Source organism: Bos taurus, chromosome 1 (assembly GCF_002263795.3).
Source record: "Bos taurus isolate L1 Dominette 01449 registration number 42190680 breed Hereford chromosome 1, ARS-UCD2.0, whole genome shotgun sequence".
Lineage (NCBI taxonomy): Eukaryota > Metazoa > Chordata > Mammalia > Artiodactyla > Bovidae > Bos > Bos taurus.
The window spans coordinates 89,126,066-89,142,528 of NC_037328.1; positions in this window are offsets into that span (position 1 = coordinate 89,126,066).

Sequence of the window (16,463 nt, forward strand, 5' to 3'; positions counted from 1 at the left end):
TGTCTTGTTTTCTTGACTTTATTGATGACAGTTGGTTACAATTGTGCAGAAATGGCCTGAGGTGCAGCATCTCAATAGAAAGACAGCATTACAATGAGAAACTGTGATCGAGCATAAAAGAAGTGCTGCAGTTTCAATATGGGTGTTTTTTAAGGTAGAAAATATTTTATTTTTTCCTTTAGACTAAGAGCTAAAAATGGAACCAGAGACTGATCTATTACAATAGAGAAGTCTAGCTTAGAACATGCTCCTTTGATGTTTATAACAAAAGCTCAACCTCTTCTCTATGTCATCAGCATGATCTTAAATTAGCATGACCATCCACTGATTGCCTCTAATTCCTGGGAACTGGATACAAGAAATAGCAAAGTGTTAGGTCTTCAGCATCAGTAAGATGCTGGTTGGGGGCCTTTCTTGAACATAAATGAAACAATAAATGAATGTGATAGTGCTTCATAGACTGTCAAGTGTTAAACAAAAAATTGTTTCTGTGATAAGTCAGAACAAAATAAATACTAAATATAGGTGGAAGCAAGGGCTTCCCTGGTAGCTCAGCTGGCAAAGAATCTGCCTGCAATGCAGGAGACCCTAGTTCAACTCCTGGGTCAGAAAGTTCCCCTGGAGAAGGGATAGGCTACCCACTCCAGTATTCTTGGGCTTCCCTGGTGGCTCAGATGTAAAAAATACACCTAGAATGTAGAAGACCTGGGTTGGGAAGATCCCCTGGAAAAGGGCATGGCAATCCACTCCCATATTCTTGCCTGGAGAATCCCTATGGACAGAGAAGCCTGGTGGGCTACAGTCTGTGGGGTCACAAAGAGTCCGACACGACTGAGTGGCAAGCACAGCACAGCACATAGGTAGAAGCAAAAGTCTGCATATTTTCTCTAATAGAAAATGAGTCCTTTGAAAATAGAGACTTTTGCCATTATGTTCATCTTGGTAATTTACCTCTCCTGAAAAACCACTTCAGTCTTCTGGTCACTACCCAACTTAGGGCACAGTATACAAATGATGTTTTCTGAATGAGTGCTTGAATTAACTCCAATAAATGAAAGAAGAGGTGCTGGCCCATCAGCAGCAGCCAACATGTGCCCATGGTACTTCTCTACACTATTGTGAACCTGAACATAATCGTCTCTCACCTGGTACCCATGTGACAAATGACTCACCAGGGTAAAGGCATCTGTTCCGGGATCAAATTACTTTATACAAATTAATCAGTTTTGACTGGGTCTTTGTTTTTTCCTTAGGCACTTTAAAATTGTCAATAAAAACATCTAACTATACGATTTCAATAAGATTTAACTCAGTACTACAATCTCTTCTCATCCTGGAGTTGTGCTTTGGAAATGAATCTACATTTGCCCTCTAGAAATGTTTGAGATGCAGAGAAGAGAGGAAATGATATGTATAAGGTGTGGTGGTGACTATGCAGGAAAGAGTGCTTAATATTGACTTTGCAGGTGAGGGTTCTGTTGGAAAAGTTTACTTAGGGAAGATGACATTTAACTTGAGCCTGAAAATGTGGGTCAAATGCTGAGAGGCAAGGAGTACAATCATGTCCTGCCAAAGGATGAGCTTTCATTCTGATCTCTTCCTTTCTCGGGAAACAGAAGGAAATCTACCAAATGGGTCTTAGCTTCACTGAATTCTAAAAGAATCATATTGTAGTAAAGCAAGACATTAAAGCATTGCCCAGATAGACCATAGTAACAAATTTTAGTTCTCTCTTGCTCCTTTTCAAGGAAAACCAGTATACTGTGGTTAAAAGCATGGGATTTGGGATCAGACAAGATTTGGGTTCAAACCTCAGTTCTGCTACTTGAGCAAGTTATTTAACCTTTATAAAGCTCATTTTCTTTCTCATTAATATGAGGATTAGAATGGTATTTAACTCATTAGAATTTTGTTAGGATTAAATGGCAGCATGCACTAAAGGGGCTTAACCTAATGCCTTGCTCACAGAAAGCACCTAATAAACACAAGCTATTGTCATTACCAGGAATCTCGCCCTTTACTACTGTATTGCTCATCCTCTCACTATCCATTGTGCAAGAAAACATAAATAATTTATGCCTAGGTAAAATGTTCTGGTTTTGGAACACGGATTTGGCTAAAGACTGTCACGAAGAGGAAAAGCTGTTTAGAATGTACCCAACCTCACCATGAATGGAATCATGCTGGAAGCTAAGTGGAGTGATCCGTGCCATCATCACATCACAGAGGAAAATCTACGCAGCTGCTTCTCCTCATTTCCAGCAGCAGCAGTTACAGCAAGGGTTGATTTACGAGGCCTCCTACAGCCTGGGCCATCTGGGAGTACTGAGGAAATCATCAGCCTTGGGAGGGTCACTGTTTAGACTTGAACAATCTGTGTAAGCTTGGACTCTCCACCAGAATTGTGGCTCATTATCCTGCTCAGCTATTAACCATCAGCGTTCATTTTGCAATATAAATTCTGCTCTCTTGGCTACTCCACTGATCTGGTTATAATGTGCTGTGTGTAATGGAAAAGTACAAAGCAAAAAGACGAAAATTTAAAGACTTACTAAAACTATAATAGCAGTTGATGACAGCTCTGATTTCTTCATGCAAATGAATTCTTTTTACTAAACACCAATGTTACAATTTAACCCACTGCCCCGATTCTAAGTATCATGTTAAATTAGGTATGTTAACGCTCCTGTTATTATTGATTTGGCTTTTTTTCCCATACAGAAACGTATTTGGGGTTTGTCTTGCTTTTTCATTTGCCACTCTAATTTATTTTCCTTTTTCTAAATTTATATATTTCCCATTTCAGCTTTTTGGGGGATGAGAAGGAGGAGCACACAGAATGTTTTAAAGGATATTACACTAAGACTTCAATTTAGCATTAACAAGAAACCATTATACTGGTCCATTCTGGGACATGCACACACAAAATGCATTGCCAAACAAAACAACAAATCTATGTACCTTGTACCGCACTAGGTTCCAAGGATAGTAAAGATGAACACATATGTTTCCTCTCTTGATAGGGTGGTCCTCAGTGATGAGGTCTGTGCTTCTCAGTCACTTCCTGTGAAAGCATTCTGGGGCTTTGCCTAGTTTCTTAATTTTAATGAAAGTAACCAACTATCATTTTCAATGACTCTGGCTTGCTGAGGACTATGTTAACCATTTACTGCTGAGCCTCCCTGCAGAAAACTATGAATTAAATGTGGGGAACAATATCAGACTTAAATAGCAGCATGGAATATTTTTATATTATATAAAATAGTCCATGCATTTAATAGCATCTGCATACTTTAAAAGAGCTGTATAGCCTTGCAATGCAGCTTATTTTATAATAACTATTTCATTCTCAATTTCTTTACAGGCCATGGGCCATAGCCTTAGTTGCTCATAATGACCTTAACTTGGCGTCTCTTTTATCTCTCTCAAACCTGCTTAAACATTCTCACCTATAGGTCCCATATCTTAGGGTATATTGCACATTCCAACATGTCTAGGTCATAAAGTATTCCCTATAACACATTGGTACCCCACTGAAGATGCCATCTCACTCCCTGTTAGGAAAGATATGTATCCCTATTTTCCAGAGGCCCCACTGCAACCATAACCCTAAGTAAAACTCTCACTTGAAATTCAAAGAGTTTCTTGCTTCTGATTTTGGAAAAATGTCAATAACTGTAGGAGAAACTCTATTTTTTTTTTTTTAGCAAAGCTATTTTCTGTATAAGTTAACAAAGTGTTCTAAATTTCTCTGTGGCTCTCAGTCTCACTGCTCTGTTTCTTCTTTAATGCTAACCACTCTTATCTTACTTTTATTTATAAATTCACTCAGTAGGTCCTTCTAATTCTAAGAATTTTTTAAACAAACCCAATGTAAATAAAACCTAACTTTGACTTCTTTTATCCAGGTTTCATTAAATCTACCCCTTAACCATAAGTTTCAAAGAAAAAAATCTTCTGTATTATCCAGCAGATATTCATATCTGTAACTGGTGTGACCATGATATGATGAGGAAATTTTCCCATTGCCAGAGTTTGAACAAAGCCGCATAAACACCAACTACTGGGGTCCACTGGACATCTCTGATAACTAGGATACAAGGGCAGCTGAGAGACCCAGCTTAAGAGACCCACTCTTAAGCTCCCCTCTGTTGGTCTACCTGTAAACATGAAGATGTTTGGAAGGTGTAAATCATAATATTAAAAAAAAAAAATCCAAAAGGCTGATGTGAGTAATCGTTCTATTTGGAAACAGACGTGGACAAGGAAAAACATGTACCCCCAGAAATAAAAAGAAAACACAGTTTCTCTGCTTAGCCAAAATAAAACACAATTCCTTTAAAGCTGATCCAAACATTTTAACAAAGGTGCACCAGAGGAAATGTCAATCAAATCATTTCCCCAGGACACTCTGTGATTCTTATCAATCACATTATAAGGATTAGGAAAACCTGATGCCGTTCCTTGGCTGTACTACCAGTATTCTTACTTTTAATAACCACTTCTTTATAGAAAAGTAAGAGGGCTTTCCTGATGAGGACAGGTCATGGGAACTGCTTTCTAATAACAACTAATGATGAAACAAATCCTTTCTCAGGGTTTATAGTCTCCTTCCTATATCTGCCTTAAATAGTCCATCTGCTTCCTTGTGACCCCCAGATTTTTGACTTAGTCCTATATCTCTTCACTAAACAACTGTGAAATAGCTTCCAGAAATGTCCACACAGAATCCTGTGAATAAAACTGGATTTAAATATATAAGAGACCTTAAAGGTACTTATACTTCCTCCGGATATATAGATAAATACTCAAACATAATTCTTGTTTCCACAATTTCTGATTAAGTTTAGTCTTAAAGAAGATATTATTCTTCAAAAAGAATCTCCAAAGGTCACTCTAGTAACTCAAGTCAAATTTGCAATATCTGCTCCCAAGATAGTTCCAATATGGTTAAATGTCAAATATTCCCACCGGCCATGGTTTTCCTACCTGATGGAGATTTTCCATTGATCATAAAAGTCTTTTATATAGTATTAAATATGTAGATTATTCAATCCTTTCATAAAATATGTGCTACTAACTTTTGCTACTATATTTCCAGTTATATCTCTAAGTAACAGCCATTGATAAACACATTTTCAGTTCAGTTCATTGCTCAGTCATGTCCAATTCTTTGCAACCCCTATGGACTGCAGCACGGCAGGCTTCCCTGTCCATCACCAATTCCTGGAGCTTACTCAAACTCATGTCCATGGAGTCAGTGGTGCCATCCAACCATCTCATTCTTTGTCGTCCCCTTCTCCTCCCAACTTCAATATTTCCCAGTATCAGCGTCTTTTCTAGTGAGTCAGTTCTTCACATCATGTAGCCAAAGTATTGGAGTTTCAGCTTCAGCATCAGTCCTTCCAATGAATATTCAGGACTGATTTCCTTTAGAATAGACTGGTTGGATCTCCTTGCAGTCCAAGGGACTCTCAAGAGTCTTCTCTAACACCACACTTCAAAAGCATCAATTCTTCGGTGCTCAGCTTTCTTTGTAGTCCAACTCTCACATCCATACATTACTAAATTTTAGTCTTTCTAAAAGAAAACTGTATAAGGTGATTACTCTTCAGCTTCTGTTTCTCAATGAAGATGGGAAGCTCTGTCTGATATCTTTAAAATTGTACTTTGTACTTCTATTACAGCCTTTTCTTGTTTGTACATCAACTTCTGAAAGATTTCTAATGCATTTTACCAATTACCTTAATTCTGGTGGAAAGAACAATCAGTAAACTATGACTATTAATTAATTACTTACTGCCCAACATGTACAAAATAGTGTATACTGCTAGGTTAAGAATGACTTTAAAATTCTCCTCTAAGCATTGTGACATATCAATTTTTTTTAACTTTACCCTTATCCTTTCTCTCACAATTATAAAAATAGTTATCAATATTATAATAAATATTTATAAATCTTTGTAGTTCTCATTGATTAGAGAGAAAATGATAGAAATCACTTCCCTTCATTGAGCATTGCAATATGTTTTCTGCAGCCTTAGCCATGCTCTCATGTTCTTTTCCAGAGCAGAGTTACAACATCAAACAGAGAGAATGAGAACAGCATAATCAGACCATAAAATGTTCTACAAAGGTTGATTTGGTGTGTTTCCTGGTCTTTCTACACTTTTAATATATACCTCTATGGGTGGCTGAGAGGTCAGTTGCTCAGTTGTGTCTGACTCTTTGCAACCCCGTGAACTGTAGCCCACCACGCTCCTCTGTCCATGCAATTTTGAGGTCAAGAATATTGGAGCGGGTTGCCATTTCCTCCTCCAGGGGATCTTCCCAACCCGGGGATTGAACCCATGTCTCCTATGTCTCCTGCATTGGCAGGCGGATTCTTTACCACTGAGCCACCTGGAAAGCCCTATATCATCTATTAGCATGATTAGAGGGATAAGAAAGGGAAAGGGAGGTGTTTTTTTTTTAATAAATTTTAGAGTATAACACCATTTTTCATAAACCATGGTCCATGGACCACTTGCAAAATCTTAAGTGACTGTGGAAAATTGAGATCTTGGATGTCATCTCAGATCTAATGAATCCCTGTCTCTGTAAGTAGCCTCCTGAATTTTTGGCAGGCTTCCCAGGTGAGTCATAAATATACCAAAATTTATGATCACTCTATGGGTGTGTTCAAAAATACATAAATACATGTATTGAAGAAGGTTGGGCTTGGCACTTAGTTAATAGTGTTACTTAGTTAATAGTGTTAATAGGTATGAATAGGTAATAATATTTGTAAATAGCATTCATTATGGGTTATTAAAAGATTAATAATCATTGGATGCAGTTAGAGGAAGAAAAGTGATTATGCAAAATGTTTCTCAAACTTTGCTGTGCATACAGATGAGCTGGGATTCTTATTGAAATGAAGATCCTGATTCAGTAGCTCTTGGATATGACTTGAGATTCTACACTTCTAACAAGCTCCCAGGGGATGCTGGAGCTGCTGTCTGTGGATCATAGTTTGAGTAGCGAGGATTAAGAAGGTTTAAATGTAGGCTTAAAAGAAAGTTCCCAAGACTCTCTGATGAATAGTTGTTTCAAATAACTATTTGAAGTACAAAAATACTATAAATAGCTATGTGAAGTATAAAAATGGATTTTACTGAGCCAACTCCAAAATTTCCAGTAGAAACCAAAAAAGTTATTCAGTTTGAGACCCAGGACATATGGATACCTTTGGAACTGCTTCCTTCACTTGTCTATGTTCTGCCTGACACTCTGCCTGACCTGATCTGGGCTGGGAAAGCTGTAAATATTAGCTATTTTCCCTTCTAGAAGGGAAAATGAGCTTGTTTTAAGGTCTTTATAAGTTTCAGCATTTTGTGTAATTGGACATAACAGACAGTGTGTGAAATAATACAGGATGACGTATGATTTCAAGAAGATGGAGAGTAGTTGGTGTCAATAAATTGATGAGTTGACCAATATAAACTAATTGGGGAATTAAACTTACATGAGAGGCATTGTACTAAGAGTTGCATAGGGATTTTAATAATCCTCAAACAGCCTTATAAACAAAGTACATTTTCCCACACTTTACTTTTGATGAAATAAAGCTCAGAGATGTTTTCCTAAGATCGTACAGCTGGTGATGGCAAAATCAGGACTCCTGTCTCTCAAGTTTCTAGTCATTCTGTTATATCAAAAGCCTTCCTCAAAAAAAAGGAAAGAAAAGAAAAAGATACTTAGCATCATCACAGCCATCTGGCATCCACACCATTCTTTTCAGAGCATGAGTTCTACATGGAAACTAATACTGCCCCAGTGGTAAAAATCCCCAGTTCCAGTGGGAATAGTATGTATGGAAAAAAAAAAAAAGCTTAGTTTTTACAATAGTTGAAGGACTATGGTGTGCAAACAGATAAACAGTGCATAGGTGGTAATGAAATACCACAGGGGATGGAGGAGGTAATTAGGGGGGAAAAAAAACTAAAAAGGCTCCTGGTGAAGTGGAGGGCTGGAAAGGGAGGGTAATTATGAAAAAAAGATTAAGAAACAGGTCATGGAGGATGAAGTTCAACCTTAGAAGAAACAGTGACTTCCTTCAGCATTGTCACAGACAACAGTGGTGACCCACAGATTCTAGCATATGGGAGTTATCCATCACCAGCCAAGGGAAATGCAACTCACAGGGTGGTAGATGACTCCATATTGAGACAACCATGTTAACCATTCATATGGCTGACAAGGCTAATGTGGAATTCTGCTGCTATCAACAAATGACTTTGCAAAGGAGAAAATAGTAAGAAGGAAGGAAGGGAGGGAAGGAGGAAGAAAGAGTGGGAAGGAAGGAAGAAGGAAAGAATGAAGGAAAAAGCTGATTGCATCAGCCTTTAGCATGTGCTATTTACCCAATATAACCAGAATATTGTCTACAGTTTTCATTTAGAGTTCATTTAAACCAAGTATCTACCCAAAACCATACAATAAATCATCTGTTAACTCAGTACTATACAAGAAAACAAAAGAGATTAATCAATTGTAGCAACAGATACCACATGATAGATTGAGACTTGCATACCTCTTTTAAAACAGTTTAGTTAAAATGAGCTTGAATGGCTGAGCATGAATGGACGAAAGGACAGGGGATGCCCTTGGTGCTGAAGTGCTTCTGACAAAGAACTCTTCCTAAGGAAAGAGGGACATGTTTGCATGTGGTCCACTCACAGCACCATATTCTGGAAGAGAAAATTGTGAGTTAGGGCATTGTCTGTCCCTCTGCTTATTCTCCTAACCTGGAACCTCAGGGGGAAAAGTAAGGGTCCAGAGATTTGGAGTAAAGGAGTCTTGTCTGGGAAGAGAAAGATGTAAGTCAGGTGTAAAGAATTGTTTTCCTAAGAAACTGTGAGTATGGAATAAACTGGTTTTAGGACCCAGACAGAGGAGTTTATAACACAGAGCTAAGGAAGAGGAATTCCTCCTAGATGTGCAGAAAATGCGGGCTGATCTTGCTGACTCAGGAGATCTAATATATTAGTAGTGCAGCAGTATTTTTTTGGCAGAGCAGAAGAGCTTCAGAACATCAGGGCTTTGGCACAGCACTGTTCTGGCAAGCTGAGGTAGAAAACTATGTGAATAGTAATGGTCAGTCAGTCAGTCAGTTCAGTCGCTCAGTAGTGTCCGACTCTTTGCAACCCCATGAATCACAGCTGATCAGGCCTCCCTGTCCATCACCAACTCCAGGAGTTCACTCAAACTCATGTCCATCGAGTCGGTGATGCCATCCAGCCATCTCATCCTCTGTCATCCCCTTCTCCTCCTGCCCCCAATCCCTCCCAGCAACAGGGTCTTTTCCAATGAGTCAACTCTTCGCATGAGGTGGCCAAAGGATTAGAGTTTCAGCTTCAGCATCAGTCCTTCCAAAGAACACCCAGGACTGATATCCTTTAGAATGGACTGATTGGATCTCCTTGCAGTCCGAGTGACTCTCAAGAGTCTTCTCCAACACCACAGTTCAAAAGCATCAATTCTTCAGCACTCAGCTTTCTTCACAGTCCAACACTAACATCCATACATGACCACTGGAAAAACCATAGCCTTGACTAGACGGAACTTTGATGGCAAAGTAATATCTCTGCTTTTCAATATACTATCTAGGTTGGTCATAACTTTCCTTCCAAGGAGTAAGCGTCTTTTAATTTCATGGCTGCAATCACCATCTGCAGTGATTTTGGAGCCCAAAAAAATAAAGTCTGACACTGTTTCCACTGTCTCTTCATCTATTTGCCATGAAGTGATGGGACCAGATGCCATGATCTTCGTTTTCTGAATGTTGAACTTTAAGCCAACTTTTTCACTCTCCTCTTTCACTTTCAACACGAGGCTTTTTACTTCCTCTTCACTTTCTGCCATAAGGATGGTGTCATCTGCATATCAGAAGTTATTGATATTTCTCCCAGCAATCTTGATTCCAGCTTGTGCTTTTCCAGCCCAGGGTTTCTCATGATGTACTCTGCATATAAGTTAAGTAAGCAGGGTGTCAATATACAGCCTTGACGTTCTCCTTTTCCTACTTGGAACCAGTCTGTTGTTCCATGTCCAGTTCTAACTGTTGCTTCCTGACCTGCATATAGGTTTCTCAAGAGGCAGGTCAGGTGGTCTGGTATTCCCATCTCTTTCAGAATTTTCCACAGTTTATTGTAACGGTAGGCACTTCCAAAGGGCCTCAAAGGCAGCAGACATCACCTCAGAAGGCAGAGCTAGCATAACAGAAGAGGAAAGTAGTGTACCCATTAGGACTGGGTCTGTGAACCCAATAAACAAGGTGACTCTAGGGGGGTTCTACAAGGTGAACAGGGAGAATGGAGGGTAGCAGGAGATCCTGTCAAAAAAAGAGGGTAGAAATAAGACAGTCACACTGTACTTGTGATATTACTTTTTATTTCCCCATTGGTCAGGTTGGTCTGCCCTGGCCATGGGAAAAAAGAATTGGATATAAAAACAAGATACAAATAACACAGAATGGGTTCCAGATGTCACACTACTCACTGTTTCTTTTGGGGCCATTCATTGTAAACGGAGGCACATGTCTCTCTGGCTCTGGTCTACATCCCCTTCTTTTATCATCCTGCTTTTCACCATTTTCTCACACCCTTCTGAGCCCTCTGCTCTCCAAGAATATTCCTTTTGCAATGTAATTTCTTGCCCAAAGAGGTAATTCTTGTGCAAAAGAAGTGAAAGAAAAAAAAAGAACTATATATAATCCTGCCTTTTTCATTCCACCTCCTGCCTTTTAAAAATGAAAACATCTTCTTCAGGTTTTGCTGCTACTACCTTTGTTTTGCTGACAGGCATTAGAGAAAGAGAAATAAGGTGAAAACTGAGATCAGAGTGCTCTAGCTTTCACATGAGCATATGAGAAAGAAAGGAGAACAAAGAAATGAGGAAAAAAGGTAAAATAAGAGAAAAACAAAGAGAGCATGAGAGAAATGGCTGTAAACATAAAGACTACAATTATAAATTTTAGGAAGAAAACACTGGAGAAAATTTTTGATACAATGAGTAAACAAAAATTTTACAAAGAGGACACAAAAAACAATAACCAAAAAGGAAAAAATATATATTGAATTTCATCAAAGTTAAAAGCTCTGTCCTTCAAAATATATTATTAAGAAAATTAAGAACCAAGCAACAGTAATGGAGAAAATATTTGCAACACATACATGACAAAGACTCATATACAGAATATATATGGAAGTCTTACAATGGGACAATTAGAAGACAGTTTTTTTTTAACATTTTTTATTTTCAGGTGGACAGCAAAAGAACTCAGCCATACATATACATGTATCCATTATTCCCCAAACTTCGCTCCCATCCAGGCTGTCACATGATAATGAGCAGATTTCCCTGTGCTATATAGTAGGGCCTTGTTGGTTATCCATTTTAAATACAGCAGTATGTAACATGTTGATCCCAAATTCCCTAAGTGTCCTTTCTCCCCACAGAAGACTACATTTTTTAAAAAGAGAAAATTCTGCAAAAGACTCTATGCAAAAGATATACAAATGACCAACACACATTTTAAAAGGTATTCAACATTATTAGTCATCAATAAAATGAAAATAAAAGCCCCTACAGGATATAACTAGAATGTCCAAAACAAAACAAAAGACTAAATACAAAGTATTGGAAAGGATATGGAACAACTAGAACTCTTACACAAAGCTGGAGGTAGTATAAAATGGATCAAACACTTTGGAAAGCAGGTAGGCAGTTTCTGATAAACTTAAATATTAACTTCCTGTATCACCTAAAAGATAAACATGTATTAAAAAGACTGGTGCATGAAGGTTCATAGTAGCTTTTCTCAAAGCAGCTAAAATCTGGAAATAGTGCAACATCAACTGGAGAATGGGTAAACAAATTATTGTGTTTTTGTAAAATAAAATACTGCCCACCAATAGGAAAGAATGAACTGCTGCTACATCAAGGATGAAACTGGAAAACATATTCAGCAAAAGGAAACAGACTCTAGAGTTATGAAGTTGTTTGGCATTCTAGAAGAAAGCTATATGAGCTACTAAACATTTTCAAATTACCTATTTCTATTTGACAGATACTCTGGAACAAGAAAACTGATGAGATCAGTAACTACAAAAAATCAGATCAGAAGCTCCCTGGATAGTCATGGGGGCTTGACTGCTAAGAAGCGTTTGCAAGCTTTCTGAGGTGATGAAAATGTTCTACCTCTTAATTGAGGTTGTAGCTATTCAAGTGTATGTATTTGTCGAAACTGATCAAATTGTGTACATAAAATATGTGTATTTATTTTATGTAAAGTTCATTCCAGTGACACTGATACAAATAAATAAGATAGTGATCAGTGGTAAGGAATTAAAAGAGAGTCATAGGACAGAAAATAAAAGTGTGGGTAGAGTAATTCAGTGGAGAAGGCAATGGCACCCCACTCCAGTACTCTTGCCTGGAAAATCCCATGGATGGAGGAGCCTGGTGGGCTGCAGTCCATGGGGTTGCTAGGAGTTGGACACGACTGAGCAACTTCACTTTGACTTTTCACTTTCATGCATTGGAGGAGGAAATGGCAACCCACTCCAGTGTTCTTGCCTAGAGAATCCCATGGACAGAGGAGCCTGGTGGGCTGCTGTCAATGGGGTCGCACAGAGTCGGACATGACTGAAACGACTTAGCAGCAGCAGCAGAGTAATTCAGATGACAGTATCGTGGTGGGAAAGGGCCTAAGCTAAGACTTAATGACAAACATCACCCAGTTCTGTAAAGATCTGGAAATGAGGGTTCCAGACAAAGTGCACAGTCCTGAGGCAAGACACAAGTTTATCATGCTCCAGGAATAGATTGAACCCTGGTGGTGTGGCTGAAACTCAGTGGAAGAGGAGGAGCGTGGTAGAAGATGAAGTCAAAGAAGTAGGTCCTGAGGAGCTTTGTAGAGGACTTTAAAAAATGTAATGAGGGACTTCCCTGGTGGTCCAGTGGTTAACACTCCATGCTTTCAATGCAGGGGGCTAGAGTTTGATCCTTGGGTTGGGGAACTAAAATCTTGCATGCCACACAGCGTGGCCAAAAAGAAAAAAAGAAAAAATGAGAAGGTACTGGAGGGTGTTAAACAGAGAAATAAAATAATCTCATCCACTATTTTAAAACATTACTGTGACTCTTTTGTAAGTTTTTTTTTTTTTTTTTTTTTAATGCCAGGTGAATATTAGGGCATCAAGAGAGAAGTAGCAGCTGCCGTTAGGGGACTGCTGACCCTGCAGCCTTGTCTAGGGTGGCTGTAGTGGAGACAGTGAACGAAATAAGTCAAGGTGCCTATTAAAACCTTTGCAATTAGAATTGCAGATAAAAGCAAGAGGGCAGAGAAGGCCACCAAAATGTAATTCTTGTTCTGATGGGATTGTGATGGCTTTGATTTGTGGGAGTAATGAAGTTTGGGGGAAAAAAGAGGGACGATGTTAGTTCAGTTGGGCTTTGGACATGTGAGTTGAAATCTCAGAGGAGTCAACGCTAGGTATGTAAATGTGAGTGGCATCACACAGATGGCATTTCAAACTGTAGGATTCAGAGAATCTCCTCCATAGAGAAAAGCAAAGAGGGCTAATGTTGTAGGTAGAATAATGGGATCCCAATGATTTCTGGTCTTAATCCACAGAATTTTGGAATGTGTTACCTTACATAACACAAGGGACTTTGCAGATATGATTAATTTACGGCTTTTGAGATGGGGAAATTTTCCCTGATTATCCAAGTGGGCCTAAGGTAAACATATGAGGCTTCAAAGTGGAGAACTTTTCTTGGCTGTGGTCTGAGACAGCCAGACCATGAAAAGAGGTTTGGGGAGAGATTCAAGAGACTTTGAAGATGGGGGATGGGAGAAGCCACAAGCTGGAAAATATAAGAAAATAGTTCTTTATGAGAGCCTTCAGAAAGGAACACAGCCCTGACGATACGTTGATTTTAGTCCAGGGAGACCTGTGTCAGACTTCTGAACTGTAAGCGAATACATTTTTTGCTGTTTTAAGCCACTAAGTTTGTGGTCATTTTTCATAGCTGCAATAAAAAACTAATAAGGAAGGACTCAATTTTGGGAACTTTCAATATTTAGAAGCCAACTCAAGGAATAGCCAGCCAAAAAGCCTGAGAACAAGGAAAGAATATGAGAATAAGAAATTCATGGAACAATGGCATTATAAAAACCAAAAGGAGAAGTAAGTAAATAACTGCATCAAATGTGCCTAAGAGATAAAGTGTAGTGAGCGAAGAAAAGTAACTATTGGTTTTGCCAATATGAAAGTCTGTAATGCTCACGGGGCAGTGTCAGTTTGGGTTGTGAGGACAGAACCCTACTTGAGTGGAGAACAGGGTGTGAGAAGTGAAAATGGAGTGATGATAACCAACAATTATGTTCATATGTTTTCTCACGAAGATGAGCAGATAAGTGGGACCAATATATCTTAATGGGACAATGGGGACATGGTAAAAGATAGGAAGGAATACTTGGGATAAGAGAAGGACGTTAGGGAATTTCCTGGTGGTCCAGAAGTTAGGACACTGAGCTTCCACTGCAAGGGGCACAGGTTCGATCCCTGATGGGGGAATTAAGATCCTGCATGCATGTGACCAAAAATAAAAAGAAGTTATGGGGAAAGAGTCCAATGCATTTGAGGTACCTGAGTGTGAAGATGTCTAGGAGTCACTTACATGCACATGTTTGCAGCCTGGGATTCATCCTGGACTCGAGATAAAGAGAGAAAGATTTTTCAAATCAAGGAAATAGAAAAGTTAGTCTTAAGTGAGATTGTGAGGCTAGTCAGAGAAACTTAGAAGTAACACAAATATGAAGTGGCTATGTATATGAAACACAGTATTAACCTAGATGGAAATTTATAGTTTATAAAGTGGAAGTATATGATCTGGCTAAAATGAAAAAAAAAAAAGATATTGATGCTGTTTTAGAAGCACACTTCAGAGCTTTGAGATTAAAAGTAAATGATCAATAAATCACAAAACTGGTGCTGAGGCAACATAAAGTAGCTTCAACTATCAATAAAGCTGCTGGAAGCCTTATTCTGCTAAAGGCAGAGTATCAAAAAGTTCTTGACATGCCCTGCTGATAGTTTCATTGCTCAAAAGGCTGAGGTGATTAAGGCAGCAGTGAGAGGAAACGCTATTGGCACCTAATTCCAATCGACAATGAGAATTGATGAAGGCATAGAAGTGATGGGAACCTGGGGAGAAAATGATTATACCATCTTTTGAGTTTATAACAATGTAAGAAGAGAGAGATAATAGTTGCAGTTATTAAGGGTATACCTCTGGAGCCCAACTTGAACGATTCAAATTATGCCTCTGAAACTAGCTGGAGGGATAGCCTTGGACAGGTTACTTAATCACTCTAATGCCTCAGTTTCCTTTTCTGCAAATAGAAATGATAAAAGTAATTCATTCATTGAGTTGCTATGATAACTGAATGAGTTGACTCCTTATAAAACACTTAAGACAGTGATTAGCACAATAAAAATATTAGGAAAATATGTTAATAATAATAATGTATCAACTGTGTAACAGATTTCAAGAAAAGTTTTTTTTTTTTTTTTAACATATAGAGAAGGTGCATTTTCTAATGTGCATACTCAGTCACTTTAGTCAAGTGTGACTCTTCACGACCCCTGGACTGTAGCCTGCCAGGTTCCTCTGTCCATGGGATTCTCCAGGCAAGACTACTAGTGGGTTGCTATGCCCTCCTCCATTTTCTGATGTACAAGGGGTAAATAAATGAAGCTTTCTGGAAATGATCCCCCTTTATTGGGTGTCAGATAATATTCACTTATGACACCATTCAGGCCATTCAGCACTGAACCAGGGTTGATGCAATGACCTGCAGTAGCTAAGAGAAGGAAGCAAAAGGTGATATAAAGTCTTGTTCTTAGGGATGACTGCACCTTAAAATGACAGATCCAAATTTAGCCAACAGATGTGAGATGAGGGTAGAGGCATGGGAGAAAGTCAGAAAGATGAAGTGAGTGAACTCTGGAACAGAAGAGGAAGTGACCACAGGGGTGGGAGGGAAGCGGAAGGGCCCAAGACTGAACACCTGCAACCTCATGTTTCCAGAGTCTGATGTCCTTAGTCCCGCAGTATGATGGAGGACCATGAGGATTTTGACACCCAAGAAAACTAAATTCTGATTATTTGATCACAAAATATTTCAGACCAAAGCAGAGGACACTACTGGGAAACAAGCAAAATACTTTGTCTTTTGCTACACAAACATGTGTAACCATATACACACGACATATACCCACATACATAGACACACACACACAATGATCCACCATATACATTGACAAAAACAATACTTCAGAGGATTTAGAGCTATGGAAGATACTTCTAAGGAAGTTGAAATCCAAGTACCCAGTATGAGAGGGGATGGT